At 34.3% G+C, this 14,605-nt stretch overlaps 1 long non-coding RNA gene across 1 annotated transcript in view; it reads right to left on the bottom strand.

Moving 5' to 3' along the window:
• Positions 1-340: 340 nt before the first annotated feature.
• The window catches only part of LOC112670766 (uncharacterized), a 134,984-nt gene continuing 120,719 nt past the window's right edge, over positions 341-14,605 (bottom strand). The window contains exons 6-7 of the long non-coding RNA XR_003143194.3: positions 2,742-2,823; positions 341-1,152 (exon numbers count right to left, since the gene is read on the bottom strand). This is a non-coding gene — a long non-coding RNA (uncharacterized LOC112670766). The remainder of the gene's footprint in view (positions 1,153-2,741; positions 2,824-14,605) is intronic.

Here is a 14,605-nt window from a genome sequence, read left to right as displayed (position 1 = left end):
TATTGACCAGAAGCCTTACAAATAACATGAACAGTCAATTAACACGTAGTTTGTATATGTATCTTATGCTGTATTCCAATAACAAAGTAAGCTAGAGAAAACAAAAATGTTATTAAGGAAATCATAAGAAAGAGAATATACCCTTTTTTTCTGTACTGCACTTATTGAAAAACATCCACATATAGTGGATGTATGGAGTTCAAACCTGTGTTGTTCAAGGGTCAACTGTATATACCATATGTAATATATATAAGCAAAGCACACATGCACACACATGCATTTTTCTCTCTTGGAGATAGAAATAATACAAGAAATACCTGAACAAGATAGAGGCAGAACCTAACAGCAAAACAGATAGTTTTTTATTTTTTTTTTTATTTTGGCAAAGTCTTAGCAACTATTACTTTATTCTGTGGAAAAAGCTCAAGGGTGCTGCAGAGACCTCCAAACTTGTAGGTCAAAGGAACTAACAAGGGAAAAGTTAAATTGCTTTGCTCTCACCTGCCCTAAATTACTATTCACCACACCCCACAAGAGAAAACAGTTATTAATAAGATTTTTCCATTATTTTCAAAATAGCTTAAATATGTATTGGACTGTGTTTGTCAAGTTAAATAAGGTTATTTTTGTAGGTGTATTAGGCAGAAAATGCTTTAACTCCTTCAGTAAAAATTTAACAATCATAAAACAGTCACAAGTGTTTCAGATTATAAAATGTTCTAAGGAGGACATCTAAGTGGAAATAGATTAATAATTCAAGAAATAGCTTAGTTTAATTTTTGACTGTAGCACTTAGCTTTTTAGTGTTTAAATAATGGGACTGTTATTGTCCATTAAACAATTCTTCATTAATGTTAAAAATTCTTATCTGACTATACAATAGTTATATATCAAGTTTATTTAGGCAATCGGATAGCTAAAATTCAGTTAAGTCAATTGATGGATATCTAGATGGATATCTAGACTAAACATTATACGTTAATTAGAGTTGCTAAAACCTTGGTAAGTGAAAAAATAATCTTTCAGGTAGCATAGATAATTTACGTGCACATAACTGAAGGATGAGTCTCAATTTGTTGCTGTCATAAGCTGGGGCAGGGTTGTTCCACCATTGATGATAATCAAGGACTGACAGTTTGGTGATGACAGTGCCTGGAGAGAATAAATTTGGGTTCAGACATATTTAGTATCAGGTAGCAGGAAAATAAACATCAACTAGGTGAGGGGTAAACTGTGGAAACTAACCTACTCTGAGTTAGGGCTACAGAAAACTTTGATAGTCACTTAAATCATAAAGGCTTTTTAAAATAACTGTAGATAACTGTGAGAACTGTAGGACTAAGCAGGATAGGGAAAATGATGAAATCTGCAAATGTGGAAGATAACAGATTTTTTAGATAATCATAAGTAGACATGGTTGCATATACTGTTCCTGGATTAATTTTGAAAAAAAATCAAAGTTGATCAATAATATCAAACCATGAATTGCAGATATTATATTTGCTAATGAAATCATTTGAGTATTATTTTTCTTCTGTAGAGGGATGCAAATTAACAATGAAATGGCCATTATTCGGGAGAAGTAAAAGGCAAACTGAAAAGACCAAACTATCAACTCAATCTCTGAAAAATAAAAATATGACCAGGACGGCAAGAGCAGTCATTTATCATGTCAGCTCAATTCTAATAGTTATATCCGTGAGTTAGAATGTTAAGGTCACCATTTGATATAGAAGAAATTGGAAACCACCAGTGAGAGCAAATGTTTAAGAGGTCACTGCACATTAGATTTAAAGGTCTTTAACAACTGTGTGCAGATCGCACGTACAAGGTGATGTAATATCATCCCCCAAGAGATTACATTAATAAAGAGAGTCAACCTCAAGTTGAGAAGCAAAACTTCACAGTGATATTTCAGAAACTGTAATGGTAGTTCACCTGTAAGAGTTTGACTGTGTTATTAGCTGGATTTTTTTTGCAACTATTTCTGCTGCTTATTTGTGCTAAAGGTTTTTAAGAGGATGTGGGCTTTTCTTTCTGGCTTAGCTAATTTTTTTTTTAAGATTTTATTGATTTATTCACGAGAGATACAGAAAAAGAGAGAAAGGCAAAGACAAAGGCAGAGGGAGAAGCAGGCTCCATGCAGGGAGCCGAATCCGGGACTCGATCCTGGGTCTCCAGGATCCTGCCCTGGGCTGAAGGCAGTGCTAAACCACTGAGCTACCGGGCTGCCCTGGCTTAGCTAATTTCTTACAAGATGTCGAGTCTGACCTCACAGGTTTTCAAAATGGTGCTATTTCAGAAATGGGTACCTGTTCTGAATAGGTTGTCTGGAGGGAAAAAACTCTTTCTATTAAACACGTGGTTTAGATTGGAAACTCAACAAAATTCGTATATATATCCTGTTATCTTACAGAGTCTCAATGGCTTTAATGAATTGTTACCTAAACAATGTCAGATTATGGGACACCTGGGTGGCTCAGCAGTTGAGCGTCTGCCTTTAGCTCAGGGCATATCCCAGTCCTGGGATCGAGTCCCACATCGGGCTCCCTGCGAGGAGACTGCTCCTCCCTCTGCCTGTCTCTGCTTCTCTCTATTTATCTCTCATGAATAAATAAATAAAATATTTTTTAAAAAGGAATGTCAGATTATTTAATATCCTATGCATTTTTAAAGTTGGTCATTCATAACAGAGGGAGTTTTAATACAATTTTTTCCACAATTGTTGGATGAATACTTACTAGGTTAAAGGCCCAGAGTAGGAACTTCAGAGATACACAAAAGGAATGAGAAAAAAATCACTTCTGTCATGATGATCACCATCTGCAGAGGTAAGAAAATAAGACAATGCAGAAATACTTACATACAGGGTAAAATTGGGATGTTTGGCTACCTAGTAAGGTTTATATGTTTTACTATTTTGTAACGATTTTGGAGAGATCTTCATTAATGCTTTAATGGAAATTACAAAATAAGATACTTAAGCAAACATAAGTATCTATGTCTCAGACTAGGAGACATGTGGGAAATTCAAAATAGAGGAGAACTGGAAAACTATTTATATTTGGCTCCATGGGATGCCTGGGTGGCTCAGAGGTTTAGCACCTGCCTTTGGCTCAGGGCCTGATCCTAGAGTCCCGGGATCAAGTCCGATGTCGGGCTCCCTGAGTGGAGCTGCTTCTCCCTCTGCCTGTGTATCTGCCTCTCTCTCTCTCTGTGTCTCTCATGAATAAGTAAATAAAATCTTAAAAAAAAAAAAATATATATATATATATATATATATATATATATATATATATATATTGACTTGGCTCCAAATTCTTGTTCTTATATATAAATAATCCTCATACCCACTCCAGGAATGGATGAAACCCCAAACATGATTTCACAGTCACAGCATAATACCCAACCCATAAGACACTGGGTAAGTTTCCCTGCTGTCTCAATTTACCCAGTTGCTCCTCACTCCATGATAAAAATAGTAATAACTTTGATATCCATAGTATTGCAGGTGGCAGTATATGATCAACTTTGTGGTTTAAAAAGTTCTGAGAAGTTTGAGCCATAGCTTACATGGAGTAGTGAAAGAAAATAAATGCCAGGGACTAGCGCTAATATACTCATAGATAAATTACAATAATATAAAAAGGAAAATAAAATTGTAGCAGACCTTGTGACACAAACAATCTTCTTCTTGAAAATAACTTAGTCATCTCAATCACAGGAACAATATATTTTGAACTGCCATGATTTGGCCAAACACATATTTAATGCTTGAGAATATTTTCCTTCGGGTAGAATGACATGCAACTTTAATCTAGCTTAAACAAAAATATTGTTCAAGCCTTGTTCTATGTCCTATAAGCCTATGTTCTATTATATACCCAGATATAATTTTAGGGTTATTATATAATAGGCAAACAAAACAACTTAGAAAAACTTTAATGTTTATCATTAGATAAAATGATATATGCCTACTTTAACAAAGGAAGAAATTTAGTGATAACCTCCTTGATTAACAGACTAATTACTAGAATATTGTTTTAGTTTTATTTATCAGTAGAGTAACCTAATAAGTATGGATGGATTGGTTCTATAGTGATTGACCTGTTAATTTTGAACTAAAGATGAATTGAGGGTTTCTTAGGGGAAACTATCTATAAATTATAGAAACCAAGATCCCAATGAAATAAAAAATAAGAAAAATGAAGGAAAATTAAAATAGCATATTTTAAATATTTTTATGAGATAGATTTCAAATTTTAATACTATTCAATTATAGAAGTCGTCAAAAATAAACAGAATGGTGTTCAATAGAGAAAAATACCAAAAAGTCAAAATAAACAAAACATGTTGTAGGTAAAAATTACATGGTAGGCAAAAATTACATTGTAATGCACAAAGATCTAGAGAATACTTGTCAATCATATTCAACCACTAGTCAATAATTTGACCAGCTTAGATTAAGGGAAAATAGAAGAAGGAATAAAGTTATTTAAATGAAATTTTCTATTTACTGCTTCCAACTTGATTGGACATTCATTCATCCATGCACTGTGCCAGACAATGGGACTGTAAGAGTGGATAAGATCAACATGGCACCTCTACTCATGGACCTGATAGTCTATAGAGGGAAAGAGTCAATACATGAGTAATCAGATGAATACTTATGTAATTAAAAATACTGATGAAAAAAAAAATACTGATGAGTACTACAAAGATAACAAAAAGTAGGTTTTAGGATGAAGAATACCAAGAGGCTGCCTCTTCTCACAGAGTGATAGGGGAAGACCTCTCTGAGGAGGTGTTATTTAAGCTACGGGAGCTAGAAGTTTAAAGGTCCATAAAAAAAGGGGACCTTCCAGGTAGAGGGAAGAGCAATGGCTAAAGCCCCGAGACAGAACTAGGTTGGTCCCTGGAAGTAGGAAGAGTTAACATAGTAGAGTATATAGTTAAGCTAAGTAAAGGGGAAAGTAGTTATATATATATATATATATATATATATATATATATATATATATATATAAATTTACAAGAAAAAAACATATGAATCCACATATCGGTAAGTAGTTATTAACACAGATAAAACTAATCCTTAAAGTTAATCCTCTAGTCTGCCCTTTTCTACTTAGTCCAGATCTCATTTCTTAGTCCAGACTCATCTACTCCCGGGTAGAAGAGTCATCTCCTATGTCAAAGAAGTGGACTAGGCAAAGGAAGTCTCACAAGAGGGTGTTTGTGTATTTGGTTTTCTGTGTGTTCGCCCATAGCAATATCATTTAGTACTTCTGATTTTATATTTTGGGGGAGGCATTGAAAGACCAGGAGCCTGTTTTACACAGCTTCTTTAGGTTGCAGAAAATGTCAAAAATTGTCAGTAGTTCTTGAATTCTCAGAGATGACACCAGTTTGGGTGGCTATGTCTTAGTAGACTTTCAGGAAGTAGCCCAGAGTCCAGGCACCACATATCTTACTTTTATTGAAAGTTTGACTTGACCATAGTTTAGGTTGTCTTATTTTTCTTAAGTACTGAGGCCTGTGGGACTGTATTGATTTGCCACGATGTCCTACTTCAGGTTGATTTCAGAAATAGAGTAATTTGCTACATTTTTAGAAACTAGGTGAATCTGCAGAACTGGGCCACAGCAGTGCAAAATAAATTACTTATCAAAGTAAAACCAAAATAAATAGAGAAAGCGTCTGTGTGTGTGTGTGTGTGTGTGTGTGTGTGAGAGAGAGAGAGAGAGAGAGAGAGAGAGAGGAGAGACCCCATTAAATTAAGATCAGTGCTTCTCGCTGTTATTTCCTTTGTCCGAACAGTCTGTTCCGTACTAACAGTGTAGCAGTCAGTTCCCTCTGCTTTACATATATATTCAAAAGAAAACTCTTAAGGAGCAGGGTTTCATTTCTAGGTGGAGAGTGAAATGTTAGTGCCCTGCAGTCTTACCATAGAGTGGTCATTGGGGCAGACGGTGTAGGGCTGTCTTATAGATGAACCCCTCCTCCTTTAAAACAGTTGGTTTTTGACACATCAGAAAAGAAATCTTTTTTAGAGAGAGCTTCGTCAAGCCTGTATCCTATAGATTCCTATTCTTTGGCAGAAGTTTCACTGTGTTCTTAATAAGAGTAAATGCCACGAAAATTTCTGGCCACTGTGTTTTGCAGGAAAGCCTTCAGGGCCACAGGCCGTGACCCCAGGGCTCTGCAGGAGGAGCTTGGGCTCCCCAGTGGTGCCCTTGGGCCTGCAGCCGCTGCTGAGCGCTCAGCTCTCCACGACCAAGGGGAGCATGTGGACGCTTAGGCGCTGACTCCAGCTCAGTTGGTTAATGACTAGTATCATCTAAATGAGGCAGCAAGCTCCAAGACTCATAATCTCTCCCCGTGTGCAGATTTTAATTAAATAATTATGATGTCCTTGTTGTAATTATTTATCAGTAACTGTGCTCTGGAGCATTGCCTCTTTCGCCTTCATCTGGTCTGTCCACTCAGCTGAACCTGGAGACAGTCACTTGGCTCCGACCAGGGGGAAATGAATGATTCTTATTCACAAAAGAGCCCTTGAAGGACTGTCAGCGAGGCAAGATTCTATGTTCTTCATTTACCATTTTGAACTTTTCCTTTCTTTTTTTTTTTTTTCTTTTTTTTGGAGAGGAAGCTCAGTTTCCTGATCTGGGATATGATATGGTCGGGCTTGATAGAGACCCAGTTTCTCTTCTGACATTCAGAGGTGCAGGTGACTGCGGGGTTTCAACAATATGACCAGAAGGCATGCTTCCTCAGCACCTGGAACTTGACATTACACATTATAACACTAACATCCCTCGATGAATGGCATTTAAAAATGTTACTCCCTATGTCAGGGCTGTGGAATCTACAGTCTATGACATAATGTGTGTCTCAGAGAGTGCAAAACCCCAAAATGATGAAGCAACAGTTTTATATTAATGATCTTCATAATGATTCAGAAGCACAGTGAGTGAAGAGGCTCAGTAAGCAGTAAAGCGGATTCGGGAGTCAAAAAGGGGGGCACTGGGGCAAACGGAGGTAGATTTAGACCACGTGAAAGGAAGCAAGACCTTCACAGCTGACTTCCCCTAAGAAAACTTGCCTTAGTAAAGCATCACTTTTCTTCATTTATTCCAGGGGTTCAGAAAGAAGATAGAGTTTTGTCAAGTGAGAGGTTTAATCTTAATAACATTTTAATGAAACAATGTGAGCGTGAGCAGGGTTTGTAAAGCACTTTAATGCAACACTGGTCTTCATACGTCTCTCCTTCCTGTGATCTTCCCATTCTGCACTTCTCCCTTTCCAGTAGGATCTTCCCTAACGAGTAGCTTCAGATTCCACCCACTCAAGAGATTTTGCATTTGATGTGGAAATCTTGGAAATGAAAATGCTTCAGCAGCCAAAAGAATATTTGGGAATAATGAGCTTTGAAAAAAAACTGAGTAGGTTACATATTTATCTAAGGAAGTTCTTTAAGTTTGAATCAGAAGACTTGTCACCATATCTGACTACAGATATTTAAGGCAAATCTGACCTTGAAAGTTACAGGCAACAAAGAAAACATGAAGGAAGTTACGAAATTTTATTTCCACTCATGTTACAGATGTGTCTGTATGAGGTTGAATACAGGAAATATAATCTCTCCTAATAATATATTGTACTTTTTTGGGTCTAGAGTCTTATTTAACTCTTGTTAGAATTATTCCTAGGTTTCCTTATTTTTAAAACTATTACATATGATACCTCAACATTTTCATTTTCTAATTGTTTGCTCCTGATAAAAATAAAAACTCTAAAGATTTGTCTATAGATCTTGCATATAGAATTATTTCTCATTATTCACAGTAGTTATGTTCCATAAAATCACCACCAACATTGAATTAGTGAATACTGAAACCATAGCTCCCCTGGGAAATACAGTTAGATTTCTGTGAGCCTCTGGTCACATTTTCATCAACTGATTAACACGTAACCTTGTTTTATTCATGTTTCTGCTTTAAAAAGCCTTATTGAATATATATTGTTGATTCATTAACATTGAATTCACAGTCAGCAGCATTAGAACCCATGACTGAATGTTTACCTAATACATGTATTTTCTCTGTGAGGCAGATCACAGCTTTCTCGAGCATAGGAACGCAAGACACCACGTTAGCTGGTACCCCAGTGAGGCTCATTTTAAACAGCAAAATCACCAACCACCACAAAAATGTGTAAAAACGGTGGCACAAAAATGGACTCTCATTTACAGTGTGAGAACTGAACCAGAAGGCAGAAAATAGACTTATTTGACCTCAGCTGGGAACATGCATGTTGGGCAGCTCCAATTTTTCACCCCTTTGTGCATGTTCACAAATGGTTATGAAGGTTTTATAGGTCTTGGTTTTGGAGTCACAAATCAATTTGAGCAAGCAGAAGAATTCATGATATGGAATTCAAAAATAGTAAGGATTAACTATAGTGACTTTGCCATATTCTCTTACTTTAATAATTAAAAATTTTTGAATACATAACAGTGAATACGACTGTGAATGATAATAGCACTTTCTTCCCTTTCCGATCTTTATCAGTTTTACTTCTTTATCTTGCCTTACTCCACTGGATAATAACTCTGATACAATATTAAACATAGGTGGTGAGAGAAGGCATCCTCTTCTCAGGTGGAAACTCAGAGGGAAAACAATATTGTATGATAAGTCTGGTGTTACTGTAAGATTTATGGTTTATGAGAGGTCTCTTTATCAGATTAGGAAAGTTCCCTTCTATTCTTAGTTAACTTAGAGTTTTATTATGAATGAGTATTAAAACTTAGCAAATTTTTTTCTGCAAATGTTGAAATAATTATATACAGGCAACCAGCAGACATGTATTTATGTGTGTGTGAATGTGTATACATAAAAAATAAAAATTAAAAAAATATATATGTGTTGTTGTGTTTGTGTGTATTTCCATCCTTGGAGTAAATCAATTTGGTCATCGCATATAATTTCTTTTTATAAAACTCTAGATTATGTTTGCATATTTCTTCAGAATTTTTATATCTGTGTTTGTGAAAGAGATTAGCCTATAATTATTTGTTCTTGGAGTGCTTTTGTCAGCTTTTCACATCAAAGTTATTTAACATATAACATGAGTTGGGAAGTTTCTTTTTCTATGTTCTGAAATAATTTCTATAAATTTGGTGTTACTTTTTAAATGTAGTAATATTCACTCTTGACACCAACATAGCCCAGGGTTTTCTTTTGAGAAAGAAATACTGAGGAATAAATACTTACGTATTTGTTTTCTTAATTGGACCCAGAACTATTCAGATTTCTTATTTCTTCCTGTATCAGTTTCCATAGATGATATTATTTCAGAAGTTTCTAATTTGCAAAAGATCTCAGATTAATTGGTATGCAAATAATTTTAAATATATCCCACAAATTTTGAGAGATGATATTTACATTACAAAATATTTTCTGAATTTCACCATGATTTCTTCTTTTATCTTGTGATTATCCAGAAATAATTGCTTAATATTAAAACATTTGGATTTATTTCTACTTGCCTTTTTTTGTCATTGATGTTCCATTTTATTTTACTATGTGTTTTCAATCTTTGAGGATTGATGTTTTAGAAAAAGGTAAATTTTATTAAATGACTCATATGCACTCAAATAATACTCTACAGCTATGCTTGGGGTTCTCTCAATGTTCATTATAGTCAAGTTTGTTTATCACTTTTAGTACTTTTAATCTACATATTCTTTCACTTACTGAGGAAGGTCTTAGAATTAATGCATTATTTGAATCCTATGTAATTGCCATCTTTACAGAAACAATACATGCAATTTTATGTGACTAATTCTAATGATTACTAATGTACTTAGGTTTAAATCTACCATCTTTTGTTTCCTACTTTTTTTAAAGATTTTATTTATTTATTTGAGAGAGAAAGAGAGAGCTTGCCAATAAGGGGAGGGGCAGAAGGGGAAAGAGAATCTGAAGCAGATTCCCCACTACATGGAGCTTGAAGAGGGGCTTGATCTAAAGACCCTGAGATTATGACCTTAGCTAAAAGCAAGAGTCGGTTGCTTAATCTACTGAGCCATCCAGGTGTCCCTTTGTTTTCTATTTTTATAAACTGTTTTATGTTTTTTAATTTCTAGAATCTTTACTTTGTTTTGGTTACCCTATTTTAATTATTTTACTTTTAATTTTCTCTGTATGAATTTGTTACTTACACAGTTTTATACTTTTCTTTTCATGGCTAACCCAGAAATTACAAATGCATTCTCAACTTTTAAATGTCTAATATAAATTAATACATTTACCACTTGTGAGATGAGGTGACATCTTAGGAAACTCTGACGATCCTCTTCCTCACCATCTTTTGTGCTGTTGCTCAATAGTTTACATATTTTTGAACACTTAATAAGTTTTTATTTTGGAATAGTTTTAAATTTATACAAATGCTGCAATAATATTAATAGAGTTCCCATATATTACATTGCCCATTTCCCCTTTTGTCTCTCCTTACATTTATAACCTCTCACTCTAGTAGTAAGAAGCCTTGCTCTCACTATCCATCATCTATTTGCTTATTTTATTTGCTTAATCCCAGTATTCATTTATAGTGGTATTAGAATTGTTAACCTGTATCCCCCTGGTATATATTAACTACAGTAAAGTGCTTATGTATAGTTCTTTTAGTCTTTAGCATGTCTATTCATTTCCTAAGTTAGGTAAGTTATTCCCTTACTCCTTTCAATGAAGTTGTCATACATCTGTAACATATTCTTCTGTCACAGTCTGGATTCCATCCTGAAGCCCACAATATCCTAATTGATTTTTAAAACTGCATTCTTTAAAGTTTTGGGCTTTGTGTTATAAGGTTCTATAAGTTTTGACAAACACATACTCCCCAGTCTTAATTATACAAGTATTTAAAATTCTACAATATATTATTTTGTATATTCGATATTCATTATCATTTGACCACACTTTTATACTCTCCCTTGTTCTTCATTCTTCATTGAATTTATTTGTCTCCATTTGGATTTTTAATTTTCTTCCCACCCTTCTCTCAGTCCTTTTAGTATTTCATTTAGTGCTGGTTTGCAGATGCCAATTCCTTAGGTTTTTCTCTTGTCATGTCTTTATTTCACCAGTAGCCTAACCTTTCAGGGGTTCTTAGCTAAAATCCTGGAGTAATTACCTAGGCCCGTCTTTCTTCCTAGGATCTGTATTTCAGTTTTTGTCTCTCTATAACTCTGTCTTCTGTAAGCTTTGCTCATCTTCTTAGCTATTTAGGAATTGGCGTACTGCCTTGAAGGAAAAAGAAAAGCCAAATGTCAGTCTCATCTCTGTGTCCCTCACAACCTCTGTTGCTGCTTTGCAAACTTTCCAATGACTTCAAACAGACTTATTTCTCATTGTCCTTTGTAAAAGAATTATAACAACTAGTCTGCCATACAGAATTTCTGGAGCAGCAATTTAATTTCCTCATATGTGGAAATTTGTCTCATTCTGAGCAGGTTTTGAAGTTTTGGGAATTCTACAACATAATCTTAGTATTTACCTGTGCGATGCCATCCCTAAATAGTTCAACTATAAAGTACTACATTGCTTATCAATTAAATACATATTGTTTAAAATTATTGCATCATGAATATATTTTTATGAGATGAGATATAGTAGAATGTTTGGAGACTGTATTCTTTTTCCAAAGTAAACAGTTATTAACATTTAATTAATATTTTATTTACTCTTCTGGCACAACTGGTTGTTTTTCATTATACCTGGTTTGAGAATCTTTTTAATAAAGGGTTGACCCTGAGAGCCTCAGGCTTGGGAAAAAGGAATTCATTGTTTCTCTTTTTATTTTCAAGGTCGTATAGATCCATCCCCAGGGCTTTGAAGTTCAAAAGATATTATAATTATGATATCTGCCGTGAGATCAAGTTAGCCAATGTTGACATACACAGTCACCCATTTCTCCCGTTATATGTGGCCACTACTTCTCAATGATTGTAACTTGATTTTGTAGGACACTGCCTAGAATGTAAGCTTGACAGTACAAACACATGATTAAGGCTAATAGCCATAGTACAGATAATACCTTGTCAATGTTAAAAAGATATTTGGCTTAAAAAAAAAGAGAAACATTTCTTTTTCTCTTGCTCTTAACTTACCTAATTTATATTTATTTATTTAAGAGAAGAAAGGTTGGGATCCCTGGGTGGCGCAGTGGTTTAGCGCCTGCCTTTGGCCCAGGGCGCGATCCTGGAGACCCGGGATCGAATCCCACGTCAGGCTCCCGGTGCATGGAGCCTGCTTCTCCCTCTGCCTGTGTCTCTGCCTCTCTCTCTCTCTCTCTGTGACTATCATAAATAAATAAAAATTAAAAAAAAATTTAAGAGAAGAAAGGTTACATATAATGGATAGTTACATATAATGGATACATATAAAGGACACATGTAATGGATAGTTCAGATTATTGAACCTTTTAATTTTGCTTTGTTCTGAATTAGCACACTTAAAATTAAATCATCTGATTTTGAACTATATCTAGCTCCTACTAGGATGACTGAAAAAATTATCTGTATTTCAAGAAACCAAGAAACAGTATTACAGATTAACCTTTGCTCTTGTGCAGTGTCCTGTTGAGCCTAGTCTATATGTTAAAATATTCTATAAATATAAAAAGCTAATTCATTAAAGATAGCCCAAATTTAATAAAAAGGGAGGTTGACATCTAATTAGGGGCTGAGGATGTAGCATAATTTTGTTTTTAAAAAAATAATGCCTGTATCATAAAAAGCCTCCAAATATCAATATTGATGTGAATATTTTTAATTGCAAGAAAATTTCCTATTCAAAACTACACTTTTAGTAGAATATGACAATATATGTTGCAGCACCATCTAGCAAAGTCCTAGTGTATTTACCATATCACAAACATTTTGTTCCTTTTCTAGCAGTGAACATATTTTTATGAATATCTGCCGAGTCATGGAAAATTACAGCTTTTAAGAAGCAGGGGAATAAAGAAAAACCTCAAAGATAAATCACAGGAAATATATTCCATATTTGCATTTTAAACTGCTATCATATATATATGTATATATATATATACACACACATATATATATGCCTGTGCATTAGAATAAAATTTACATGCTTTCCTTTTTTAAAAAATGTTTGAATATAATTTTAACATATACCATTATTTGATATTCTCAGTTGTTTATTTCATTGGTCTGTAGACGAAATAAAAGTAAAATCTTGTCTATTATATCTGGGTTATATGATAAACAAGGGGAAAATATCACTATTCCTGATGACACTGCAGACAGATGAGTAAATGCAAGAGAGTATTGGGAAAACATGAAGTTAGAGATAAACCAGTTTACTACTTTTATGACTCTAGGCAAATTATATAACCTCTTTGTATCTTACTTTCTTAAACTTCAACACACCAACGATGGTAACAACAATAATAACAATAATAGAGATACTGGCAAGTGCTTTGTACAGAATATATTTTTCATAATCTGTCTCACAGTAAATTTTTTTTACTGTTTGACAGGTTAAGGATATATATATATATTTTGTATATTCAATATTTATTGTCATTTGACCACATTTTTATACTCTCCCTTGTTCTTCATTCATTCTGTTAAGGAAGCAAAGTGAAAAATGTCATTTATCAAATATCCAATTGCTCTTGACTAGCCTGGGTCATTTTGCATAAACTCAGACAAAAGTTCAATACATTTTGCATATCAGTGCCCAACATAACCAATGGCAAAATAATTAGTCATCCTTGTCAGTTCTGAAAATTAGTTGAAAGTTTTTATTTAGAAAAAGCAACTATTTGATTAACTAAATTTTTCTATCTTTTCAAATGGTCTGAGTCTACAGTTTTATCTATTTGAACAAGTCATTTTGAAAGGAAAAGATGCTGACTCCAACAGAACATGTTGAAAATTATCAGAACTCAGTGAACTTGAGTTGTTATTTTTTAAAAAAATAACTAGCTTTGCTAAGTGAAAATATTTTTCTATTAGCAAATGTACAAACAGTTTTTATGCCTAGAAACTGTTTGTATTGTTTGGATTGATAGCTGATTTGAAGCTCGGGGCCCAGGCTGGGTCACAAGCATCATAATGTCAGCCCGTCAACTATCACATTTCTCAAACACAGCATCCGGTTACTTTGAACAGGGACTGGCCTGCTGGAACCTGACAGTTCAGTCACTGCCAGAAGTCTTATAATAGCTGAAGGAAACTGCACACAGTAACCTTTTCATTTAGCACCGACAAAGATTCTGTCCAGAAACCCAAAGCCTGGAAGACACCAAAAGAGGTTTAGCTCAGGTTAAAGTTAAATTTCTAGTTCCAGTTTATTTTATTTTATCTTATGTTATTTTATTTTATGTTAGATCTTCTCTCTTTTAAAAATTAAAAGATATTTGCAACCAAGTGGACCATTTATAAACAAAGATCCCTGAAATCATAAGTCCTATGATTAAAGGTGCGGTGTCAACTACTATGCCTCAAGCATTAACATCTAAATAACACCATTTTGATGACATAGGAATGAAAGGGTACCCT

This window comes from Canis lupus, chromosome 14 (assembly GCF_003254725.2).
Source record: "Canis lupus dingo isolate Sandy chromosome 14, ASM325472v2, whole genome shotgun sequence".
Lineage (NCBI taxonomy): Eukaryota > Metazoa > Chordata > Mammalia > Carnivora > Canidae > Canis > Canis lupus.
The sequence above is the reverse complement of the archived record's forward strand: the minus strand, read 5'-3'. Positions and strand labels throughout refer to the sequence as shown.